The sequence below is a fragment of the Oryza glaberrima genome, chromosome 2 (genome assembly GCF_000147395.1).
Source record: "Oryza glaberrima chromosome 2, OglaRS2, whole genome shotgun sequence".
NCBI classification, from domain to species: Eukaryota; Viridiplantae; Streptophyta; class Magnoliopsida; order Poales; family Poaceae; genus Oryza; species Oryza glaberrima.
Genome location: NC_068327.1, coordinates 19504427 through 19516143, shown reverse-complemented (window position 1 = coordinate 19516143; position 11717 = coordinate 19504427).

Genomic DNA, 11717 nt, shown 5'->3' with positions numbered 1-11717 from the left:
CAAACTCATCTACCAGCTCAGGAGTTGCAAACCATCCCGTTGTCTTGGCCGTTTGCGGTTTGGGGGCTCGACATGGTCGGCCCGTTTAAAAAGGCAGTCGGTGGTTATACTCATCTCTTTGTGGCTGTTGACAAATTTTCCAAGTGGATTGAAGCCAAACCGGTCATCACAATCACGGCAGACAAGGCTAGAGATTTCTTCATCAACATTGTGCACCAGTTTGGGGTATCCAACAGGATCATTACTGATAACGGCACTCAATTCACGGGCGGAGTATTTAAAGATTTCTGTGAGGACTTCGGCATCAAAATTTGTTATGCCTCCGTAGCGCACCCCATGAGTAATGGACAAGTCGAACGTGCCAATGGCATGGTACTTCAAGGAATAAAATCGCGAGTTTTTGACCGACTGCATCCCTATGCCGGCAAGTGGGTAGAACAGCTGCCATCCGTACTTTGGTCTTTGCGCACCACTCCCAGTCGGGCTACGGGCCAGTCGCCGTTTTTCCTAGTCTATGGAGCGGAAGCGATGTTGCCAAGTGAGGTAGAATTTGAATCTTTGCGATTTCGTAACTTTAGCGAGGAGCGCTACGGAGAAGACCGAGTAGATGATCTCAACCGACTGGAAGAAGCCCGTGAAGCAGCCTTAATTCAGTTGGCTCGGTATTTACAAAGGATGCGCCGTTATCACAATCGCTATGTTCGATCTCGATCTTTTTTAGTTGGCGACCTGGTTCTGAGAAAAATTCAAACTACACGGGATCGGCACAAATTGTCTCCGTTGTGGGAAGGGCCGTTCATAATTTCTGAAGTCACTCGGCCAGGTTCTTACCAACTCAAGCGTGAAGACGGTACTCATATCGACAACTCTTGGAATATTGAACATCTTCGTCGTTTTTATGCTTAGGCATTACTTCTGTATTTTCCTCTTTGACTGTTAACATCAAGTTGTCCCTTGAGTTATCAGTCGGGGGCTACTATAATAATAATGGAGTGTGATTTTTATCAATTCAATTTGCTTACTTGATTTATCATTGCCTTGTTTGATTTTTTGGCTCAGTCAATGAAGACTGAAAGTTTTTAAAAACTTTTTGCGGGTTCTAGGCTCAATAAGGTTTGACAAGAACTTTTAAGAATTAGGAGCTGAGTTTAAATCATCAAGCACAGCATAAATTCATTAGTATTGCACAAATTGTGCCTCCATCATCATCATCAATATCATCAAAATACAACATCAATTAGACTCAGTTCTTTCATCATCAGAATTACCAGACCCAGTTGGCTTAAGGTCGTTGTCCTGGAATCTCTCAACCACATCAGCGGCTATCTTGTCAGCGGCCTTTTGCGCATCACTAATAAGGTCAAGGGCGGCCTCTTCACTTGTCCCGTCAGCAAAGCCGTCAACAGCATCAATATCAATCTTCGGGTACAACTACTTGGTCATCGCCAGCGCTAGGCCTGCTCCCATACTCCCAGCTTCTTTGATGTTCTTAAAGTATGTATCTGGAGCAGCTCTCAGCTTGTCGAAGATCTCGACAGCATCAAGTGAACTCGGACCGTTGTTATTGAAAAACATTGCCTGGACGAGTGGCGTAGCGGCATTGGTGACTTCATCTCTGGCTCCTTCAAGCTTCTTGATTTTATTAACTAAGACGTCGAATTGGGCCTGGGATTTGATCTTGCGGTCTACACGAGTAAGTTTACATCAATGACTAGGCGTGAAGATGAGAGTGGTTTTTGAAGTGTTAGTTACCAGTACCTTCGGCATCTTTCAGAGCCGAGTCCCTTTGTTTTGCCAATTCGGCCTTGTCTTTCTCCAGAGCTTGGATCCGCTTTTCTAGCTCGGATATCTTGGCAGCTTGCACTGTATTGCGTCTTGTTGGTTGATATCACAAGGATAGCAGTATAAATAAGTCAGACAAAGACGGTATTTACCTTTTGACGAACCGCTCAGCTCAAAGTTGGAATCTTGGAGCTCGGCGATCCGGTCTCTCAGATCATGCTCAGTCTTCCTGGCGAGCTCTTTAGCTTCGTGCAGTTGTTTTCTGGTGGCCTCAAGGGTTCCAAGATGGGGAAATAATTTTTCAAGAGTTGCAGTCTTCGCCTCATTCCTGAGATGGATTCTCTGTGACACAAATTTATCCGTATTTGAGAAAAGTGGCAAACAGGATGATTGAAGCTATGTATAAGAAGACTTACATTTACGAGGCGAGTAGCTTGGCCGAGTGTCTTTTTCAGCAGACATACTTCCTCGTCCTCTTTTTGTTTATTTATTACGATTCCATGTGGCTGCATTTCGTCATCCCACCACTTGATTAATATGGGTGGGCGAGAATCTTCAGCTGATTGTATCCGGAGGACCTCTTCTTCGTCGCCAATCATCAGGCCTTAGGCATTCATGAATAATGGTGAAACAATTGAAGAAAGTTTGTTGGATCAAAATAGATTTGGAGGATTTTCTTACCTGTTATGATTTCCGGTCGAGGACGAGCAGGACCTTGTACCCTAGCAGGGGAATTAGTTCTAGAGTTGGCGCCAGCGCTCGTCTTGGGAGGGCTATCAGCCTGGGTCTCTACCTCCGGGATGTCATTATTTTGCCCTGTGCCCGACTGATTTCCGGTCGGGGGCTCCTGATTAGCACCAACTCCAGCTTCGGCTGACTGATTTCCAGTCGAGGGCTTGTCGTTGGTCTCTACGTTGTCGGTTGCTGGTTTATTATCACTCGAGCGATCTTCGGCGGTCAGCCCGGTTTCTTTTGAAGGGCACGTTTCCATGTCAGTCGGCTCAGGGTCTTTTCCAGAAGGATCTATGTCAGATGGCTTCCTACAAATTTGAGTTATGCTATCAGTGCTATTTCGATAGTGAGTGAGCAGCAATACAAGGAAGATGGCTAAATGATTTGTACCTAGAGGACTTCCTGATTTTCGGCATGGGACGACTGGATGTTTTCTTCTTCAGGTTAGCTTGTCTTGCTGGTTTTCCAGTCACCCCCTTGCTGCCAGCTTTTTCAGAGTCATCATTTTCATCGTCGCTCAGAACCAATTTCCTCTTGCGGAAGTCTTATTGGTTGGCCGATTGAGTGGTGCTGGGTTGAGAATTAGACCGGATTTTTGGTCCTCTGTCAGCTTGACCAGTTTGCCGACGGGGTGATCGGCGTTGAGCAGTTGGAGGGTCTGATTTCATCAAGGCGAATTCCTAGGCATGATGATACAAGTTTTCAATCAATTTTGTAGATGTTAAAAGCATGCTTTTGAGAAGGCTGAGATTTTAAATACATACCGGTGGAGGGGGATTGAAAGCGTTGTATAGCACCACTGGCAGCAAGTGTGAATAGCTGACTACGATTGCATTTGAGAAGATTTTATACATTCTCTCCTTCATAACTTTGAATTCAAGAGATTCAGGATCTTCGCGGTTAGGGTCATGCTTGCCGTCGAATTCAAAAGCTGTGCGAGATCTTTCTTTGATTGGGGCCAGTAGGCTCTTGATAAAATGTCGGGTGATCTGTTCCCCTTGCAGACCTTGCTCTTTCAGTTTCAGCATACGGTCCATCAGGGCAAGCGCCTAAGCGGCTTCCTCTCCCATTGGAAGTGAGTTCCAAGTGTCCTGATAAATTGGAGGAAGACAGGAGTACTCGGGGAGTGCAGGCTTGAGGTTTTGTACATAAAACCAATTTGCATGCCAGCCCTTGTTTGAGGTTTTGAAGGGCATTGAAAAATATTTCTGGCTCAAGGTTCCGTGAGTTGGAAGCCGGCCCCCCCGACAACACATGGTTTGCTCTTGTTCGGTTGGGGCTTGAGGAAGAAGATGCGGCGAAATAGGGCAAAATGTGGCCTGACGCCCAAAAAAGCTTCGCAGGCATGTATGAAGTTGGCGATATGAACTATGGAATTCGGGTTTAGGTGATGTAAACTAATCCCATAGAAATCCAAAATCCTCCGGAAGAATCTTGAGGTTGGAAGAGATAACCCACCGTAAAAGAAATGGGAGAACACCACGACCTCGTGTGTGTCCGGGGTCGGAAATGCTTCGCCGTATGCCGGACGCCATCCAATGATCTCCTTCGCCGGAAGAACACCATGTGCTACCATTTCCTTCAAGCTCTCCTCCGTGACGTCGGAGGGCGCCAATTGGCTCTCGAAGCTTTCTCTCTCCTCCGCCATGGATGCGAATTGGATGATGCGATTTGCTTTGGAAATGGCTGGGAATGGATGGGGGATTAGGGCGGTGGATGCGCGGAAGATTTCTGTGGAGTTTTGGAAGGCAGATTTGAGCGAATCGGTGAACCCTCGTTCTGCCGGTGCGGTTTTGCACTGTAGCGGGGAATGGGGAAAGTGGCGAGAGTCTTGGCGGGGAAGACGAAGCGGCGTTTGGTTTTTGGTATTATTAGGGTATCGGGAGTACTAATGGGCCTAGACTCGGAACAGTACTTCAGCCCATTTCTTTCTAACAGCGTAGCTAAGTTGTGATCCTTAGGGACTTAGGCGTTTTGCTTCGGCAACACTCGCTCACGACAGTATAGCCCAATGCTGTTAAAATCCTTTTTGACACAGTTAGATAATTCTTTGAAATTACTATGATGCAAATAAAAAGGTGCCCAACAGAAAAGTGTTATACTAATTTTGTAGGCCTTTTTAAGCTGCAAAGGCTGTTTGGGTTTTATTGAGATGACTGGTTTTAATACAGTCATTCACTCGGCATGTTATATGCTTATTTTGATTCTGGTGTGAGTCATAGCCTAGGTTATTTAGACTCATCACTTGTTATGTTATCACATTTATATCACGTTTGATGGATCTTTTTGTTATGTTATCACATTTATATCACGTTTGTTGGATCTTTTTGAGAGTTTTTACTCGGATTCTTATCAAATGTGTGGATTTATAGATCTTTAGAGTGTTTTTCACTCAGGCCTCTTCATATCTCCGTTTTTGGTATATTAAAGCTAAAAGTAGTCGGCTGGATGTTTTATTGAACGCCGCATATGCTTTGCTGTTTGATATTCGGTTGTCAAACCACTCGGTTGGATGTTGTTTGCATCTTGACTATATGTTTAATTTTTTAACTAATCACATAGTCGGGGGCCACACCTAATTAGGTGCATCTAGTCGATGCACCCGATTTTTTCTATTTTTAGATCTTCACAGTCTTTGATTTTGGTACTCGGAAGATCAGGGCAGAAGAAGTCGGAGTACTCGGATTATCATTTTGCGCTCCGAGAGAAGGCTATTTCGTCAACTGTAAAGGTCTCAGGGGCTACTGTGGAGATTATGGATACCCCATACCTACAAGGCATGTATAGGCCGACTGGGTGTGGGGTGCCATGTATAGATAGAATATCTTTAGAGGGATTCGGGTTAAATTCTAAACTTGTATGTCAAGGAAATACCCGAGATCCTAGTCGGTTACGATTGTATTTTATCTGTAAGTACTTATTCCGTTAGGGATATGGACTGTATTTTGTAATACGGATCCCTTCTCCTATATAAGGAGGGGTCCGGGTGCCTTGAGGGGCACGATTTTCTCCAGATCATACGATCAATAATACACTCGGCGGATCAATCCCCGGACAAGAGTAGGGTATTACTTCTTGATTAAGAAGACCTGAACCTGTATAAAATTCCTTGTCTCTAAACCCATCCACTTTTCCAGCTTGATAGCCACCCCATTTTAGTATTGCCGAAATCTTGTTTTGACAGTGGACAAGCCCGAAATCGATATACTCGAAGAGTCGCATCATCTGGCACGAAGATGTACACGCCGTCGTGACGCGCGCAGCAACACGTACGTTGGGTTGGGGTGTGGTGTGCTGATCCTGTCCACCCATGAGAAGGAATAAGTTCACTTTGGGTCCCTCAATTTTTCGCCCAGTCCGATTTTCGTCCCTCGACCGCAAAACCGGGTATGATCCATCCCCCAACTTACGAAAACCGAGCAAATGTGGTCCCTCGGCGGTTTTGAAGGCGGTTTTGGCTGACGTGGCGCATACGTGGCTTGTTTGACTAGGCCTCCGTCCCACGTGGCATTGACGTGGCGCTTACGTGGCAATTATCTCCCGGAAAGGAATAAAAAGAATGGCTCCACATGTCAGCTGCAAAAAAAAAATAATTTTAAAATGGTAGGGCCCATGTGGACCCCACATGGCAGCCTCACTCTCACTTCTTCCCTCTCCCTTCTCTCTCTTCCTCAGTTCTTCCCTCTCCCTTCTCTCTCTTCTTCACTTTCCCCTCTCTCTCTCTCTCTCTCCCCGGGCAGAGGACGATGAGCGCGGTGTAGAGGCGCTCAGCGATGCCGTCCCGGCGCGCGCGGAGGGCGTCCGGGTGGTCGGCCGCGTCGATGGCGTCTTCCAGGGCGCCGCCGCTCTGCTCGCCTTCACTCGGACTGGCGGCGCTCCGGTCGGGGTCGGCGCCGACCACGCCCACCGCCGCCGCCGGAGCTCGCTTGCTCCGCCGCCCACCCGCGCCGTCCTCTGCCCGGGAAGGAGAGAGAGGGGAAAGGGAAGAAGAGAGAGAAGGGAGAAGGAAGAAGAGAGAGAAGGGAGAGGGAAGAAGTGAGAGTGAGGCTGACATGCCCCACCATTTTAAAATTAATTTTTTTGTGCAGCTGACATGTGGGGCCATTCTTTTTATTATTTTTCCGGGAGATAATTGCCATGTAAGCGCCACGTCAGTGCCACGTGGGACGGAGACCTAGTCAAACAAGCCACGTATGAGCCACGTCAGCTAAAACCGCCGAGGGACCATGTTTGCCCGGTTTTCATAAGTTGGGGGATGGGTCATACCCGGTTTTGCGGTCAAGGGACGAAAATCGGACTGGGCGACAAATTGAGCGACCCAAAGTAAACTTATTCCCCATGAGAATGAGAGAGCACGGTCGCAGCCCAGTGAATCCTAGTATCCTAACTGGACTGGGCCTTGGTCGGCGTCGGCCTCGGGACGAATTCTACGCCCAGGCCTACATATCCTAGCTAGCCAGCTGATCAATTTCGCCACTGATCGATCTCAATCTTCCTCCAGGCTCCAGATGACACCAGCCGTTGGCCACCGGCCGTATCCTCAGCTCAGTTTCCTCACCTTCGCGGCCTGCCGGCTTCGACTACCACAAAGAGAGCCAGCAACGTCAAGTCGCCGACCTTACACCGTTCCAACACGGACACGGCTGCCCAGGTTCATCGCCGAATGTTTTACTTTCACTCGATTCTTACGTTTTTCTTTCAGTGAATGATGTGTTAGTCATCCTTATCCCCCGGGCTCATTTTTTTCTTTTTTCTCAAACCCGCCGCGCGTGCGCGAGAGAGAGAGAGAGACCCGACAAAAAACGGCCACGAGCAGCCGGCTGACTAAATCGTCCCCAACTCCCACGAGCACATATATACGTACGCAGCTCCGGCCAAAGCCACGGTTCTCCGTCGCTGCCTAACATTCGTGGCGCGATCTCCAGGGAGAGAGACCCTGCACTGCATATGTGCGGCCGGGTCACCATCGTGTCATGGGTCGATCAATTGATTAACTTTTGTTGCCTCCATCGAATCGTCGATCCATCGATCCTTCTTTTGACTACCAGAGGAAGACGACGAGACGATCGAGCAGAAGGAACAAGAGATCCAGCGAGAGCGAAAGATCGATTAGGAGCCGACTTGGTTGTTTTTCTTTTGGAGGGGTTGAACCCCTCCCCCTTCTCGCGTAAAATGGCGCGATGAATTAACGTATGATTAGTTAAATATTAGCTTAAAAAATTTGGAAATGGGAGGAGTATACTCGTGACTTTGTCTGCACATGCCTCATCATATGCACCGGCAATGGGAGATCGATCAGAGATTCAGAGGGTAGCTCAAGTTTAGGTGACACTAGTGAAGTCACCATTAACTAATGCTGTACTACTACTATATGTATAAACTGAGCCTGCAGAGCAGAGTGTAGCTAGCCGTACATCGTGATGTAGGCACACTAATTATAATTAAACAGAGTTAACCGATTATTAGTATAAAAATGACCCATCCTACACCAAGACAGAGTTGGAGGCAATGGAAACAAGAAAAAGGGCTAAACAATGTATGTGGCTGTGGCTCCACGAGTGATGAATTGATGAATGGGCCATGTGGTGTCACCAAGAGCTTCAACTGCTCCTATGTTTCTTTCTGCCTGAATCGTCCTCAGCTCCTTTCGTTCACTCGAATTGTATAATAATCAACTGACGCAACCATGCATGGCCGACCTTAATTAAGTGATAAATGGAGTACTTAATTATTGTGTGGGAAGAGAATGGTCAATGCTTTATGCATGATCAATGAGAAAACACAGAGAATGAGAGGCATTCCTCGTTTGTGCATTTTTCATACTGCACATTGGCACTTTTTTCTCCTTTTTTTTTTTGTCCTAATGAGAGTACATTACGACATATTTGTTCTTTCTCACCATTTTATTTCTAGTTTCAAGTTTCAACGCGGAGGACGGAGGGGTTACATAAATAGCTGTCAAGTACTAACTAGAGAATTCAAATGCATTTGCTCTTTTTTGCCATCTATTATATACTAAAACTCCATTAAATTTCCTATAAACGCTCTCAAATCGCCAAGTAGCATCCTATAAACGCTCTCAAGTCGTTAAGTGACACTCTAATACATAAGAGAAATCCGACTATTGATTTTCGTTTAAATTAGTGGACCCATTATTTCAGATCGTTAGATCCATTTGTAATAAAATCCATATCCGGGACTTCTTCTTTATATAAACAAACGTACGTACTTCCCTCCCGTTCCTACTTCTTCTATTCGTTCTTTTTTGTTTTCATGAGAAATTAATTAAAACCAAAATTATTTTTACATGTTAATAAGCCCCACAAATAGATCTTCACATACTAGGTCTACCAGCTCTCCCTCTATCGCTTTAAACATCCTACAAATACTTTTATACTACTACGTGGTACTATTAAATTAGAGAAAATACTATCAAATCTTAAAAAAGAACGAAGTATCCGACTATCAATTTCTACTTAAATTGATGGATACATTGTTTTAGATTGTTAGTTTCTTTAAATAGAAAAACCCAAACCTCTCTCCTTCTCTCCCCACCCATGTGCAGCATTCAAATTTATTAAACATCTTATAAATGCTTCTAAGCTGCTATATGGTATTCTTAAATTACAGAAAAGTCTTAGAAATTTTGAAAAATAAATAATCCAACCATCAGTTTTGATTTAAATCTATTGAAACATTATTCTCAATTCATTGACACATTATTTTGGGTCATTATATCTTGATTACATCTGTCCTACTCCTTTGCGGCATGCGGTGTTAAAAGTCCATTACACATCCTATAAACGCTATTAAGATATTACGTCGATCTTATAGATCAGATAAAATCCTAAAATTATTCCATACATTATTTTAAGTGGTTAGATTAATTATTTAGAAGAAAACATCCTAAACCTCCCTCTCTCCTTGCCCATGTATGGCGTGCACCATCATTTTCTATTTATTTTCTTTATCTCCTTGACAATTAAAATTAAAATTATCTGTATGAGCAAAAACAACACAAATGGACCTCCATCTATTACTTATATCCTGTTATACATATAACGACTTTCTACCAACTTAATTAATTTCTCTTAACATGCATACGGGGGCTATGTACTTATACAAATTGACCTTGATACTTTTAAAGCAATCTTTTTTGGAGATAAATAAATGTTCTTAAGAAAGATGATCATAACATCCAAAATTACACATATGATCTATGAAGTCATTAATAAATTAGAGAAAAAAATTAAGTGACATAATTTTTTAATCATAAATATACTCATCTAGCATTATAGACAACAAGTTGAAAATAAAGGTGCAGTCAGTTGAACATCATACCGATAAGCATGTGAATTGCACCTAGGAATTTTAACAATGAAACTTTGAGGTGGCCTTAGAAATATATCAAGTCACTTCCATATAGGAATTAAAGACCATGTCCTTTATTTTTAATTTTGTGGTAAAACTTACTAACATTGTAAATCATGAGTCCTGATGTAGAACAATATAGAAAAGTGTATTTTTTTTATCAGACACTTCAGTATAGTGATAATTCACTAACAATACTATGACCATGTCTTCAATATGTCGAAAGAAAATTCAAAACATTTGCCTTTACACCATGCCATAAATGCATTTATATTTTCGACCCAAATTGCAAAGATCAAAGCATTTCAATGGTGATTCATATAATGGAAATCTCAAAAAAAGGACATGAAGTATATTGAAAATTGCTAAAATGTTACTGGATTTAAAACCCATTATAAATAGGAAAAATCAAATATTTTACGAGGACTGTTAGGACGAAAATATATAAAACTTAAAATAAAAAAAAATGTTATTATTGGATTTCTTTTGGGGTTGTGAGATATTCTTCTGGGAGTCAAAATACCCTAAATTTTTTCATAGGAACCGCCTCCATTGTTTCAACATATTTTTTTCTCATAAATTCAAAACTGCATGATCTTAAGTAATTTTATTTTAGAATTTATATGTTGCAAGTGTAATTATAAGAAAATAAGTAGCATTCAAAGCACAATAAATAAGCTTAATTTTAGTTTAGAATATAGTAAAAATATTTTAATAAAAAATCAGCCACACATAAATATTGATAATAAAATTTCACTCATATTATATGAGGTGCCCGCGCATGTGTGCGGGCTATCTTTCTAGTTTTTCCTAATGAGTAGTAGTAAATATGAAGAGAATGCAAAAGGTATTAACTAGAGATAATAGAGTTAGCATCAGAATAGATATATATATTTTTAGATATAGTGAGGACATTACAGCATTTTTCACAGGAAACAGTTTAGTTCCCTTAAACATCCTCTAAGGAGGCCTAAACAGTTGAATATCAAATGCTAGCAGCAACAATTTACTAGTCCCTGCCAGAAAATAATTAGCAAGATCAGTATGCTCACTGTTTTTCTAAATCTGCACAAAAGTTACGCATAAAAACAAAAGGTTTGACTAATCTGACCAGTGACGACATTGATAAACCCTGCTCCATCGATCTGCAGAAAGGCTTGTGGTAACATAGGCGTCGCCGGCAGGCCATTCAAGAGTGGTGGCCGGCAGAGGCTTGAGGAGCCATAAAGATTATAAAAAGGAGTACTCTCTCCGTCTCATAATATAAGGGATTTTAAGTTTTTGCTTGTATTGTTTGACCACTCGTCTTATTAAAAAATTTTAGAATTATTATTTATTTTTTTGTGACTTACTTTATTATCCAAAGTAATTTAAGCACAACTTTTCGTTTTTTATATTTGTATAAATTTTTTAACAAGATGAGTGGTCAAACAATCTAAAAAAACTCAAAATCCCTTATATTATGGGACGGAGGGAGTACTTAATAAGCACATCATGTAGCAAACGGCGAGAAGAAGATAATTAAGCAAGTCTCCATCGATCTTACGCAGCGGCAAAATTAACCTAAAAGCTTTAGTTTATTGTTGCGAGGCCTATCCGGTTGTCGGGCCTGCCAAGTGCAATGCTAGCTTTCAAACTAATCCTCTTAGCTGGATATGTATCATTCGCTAATCTGACAAATGAAACAGCAGGAGCACAGCTGCGTTATTATATGGAAGGCCGACCTGGCTCGGCAAGGGATATCCCCTCTCGATCGCTCGTCGGCTATCTGTCATATCACGCACGAAATTGCGGCTGCAAATGCTACTTTACGCTCTGTGCGTAACTAACTA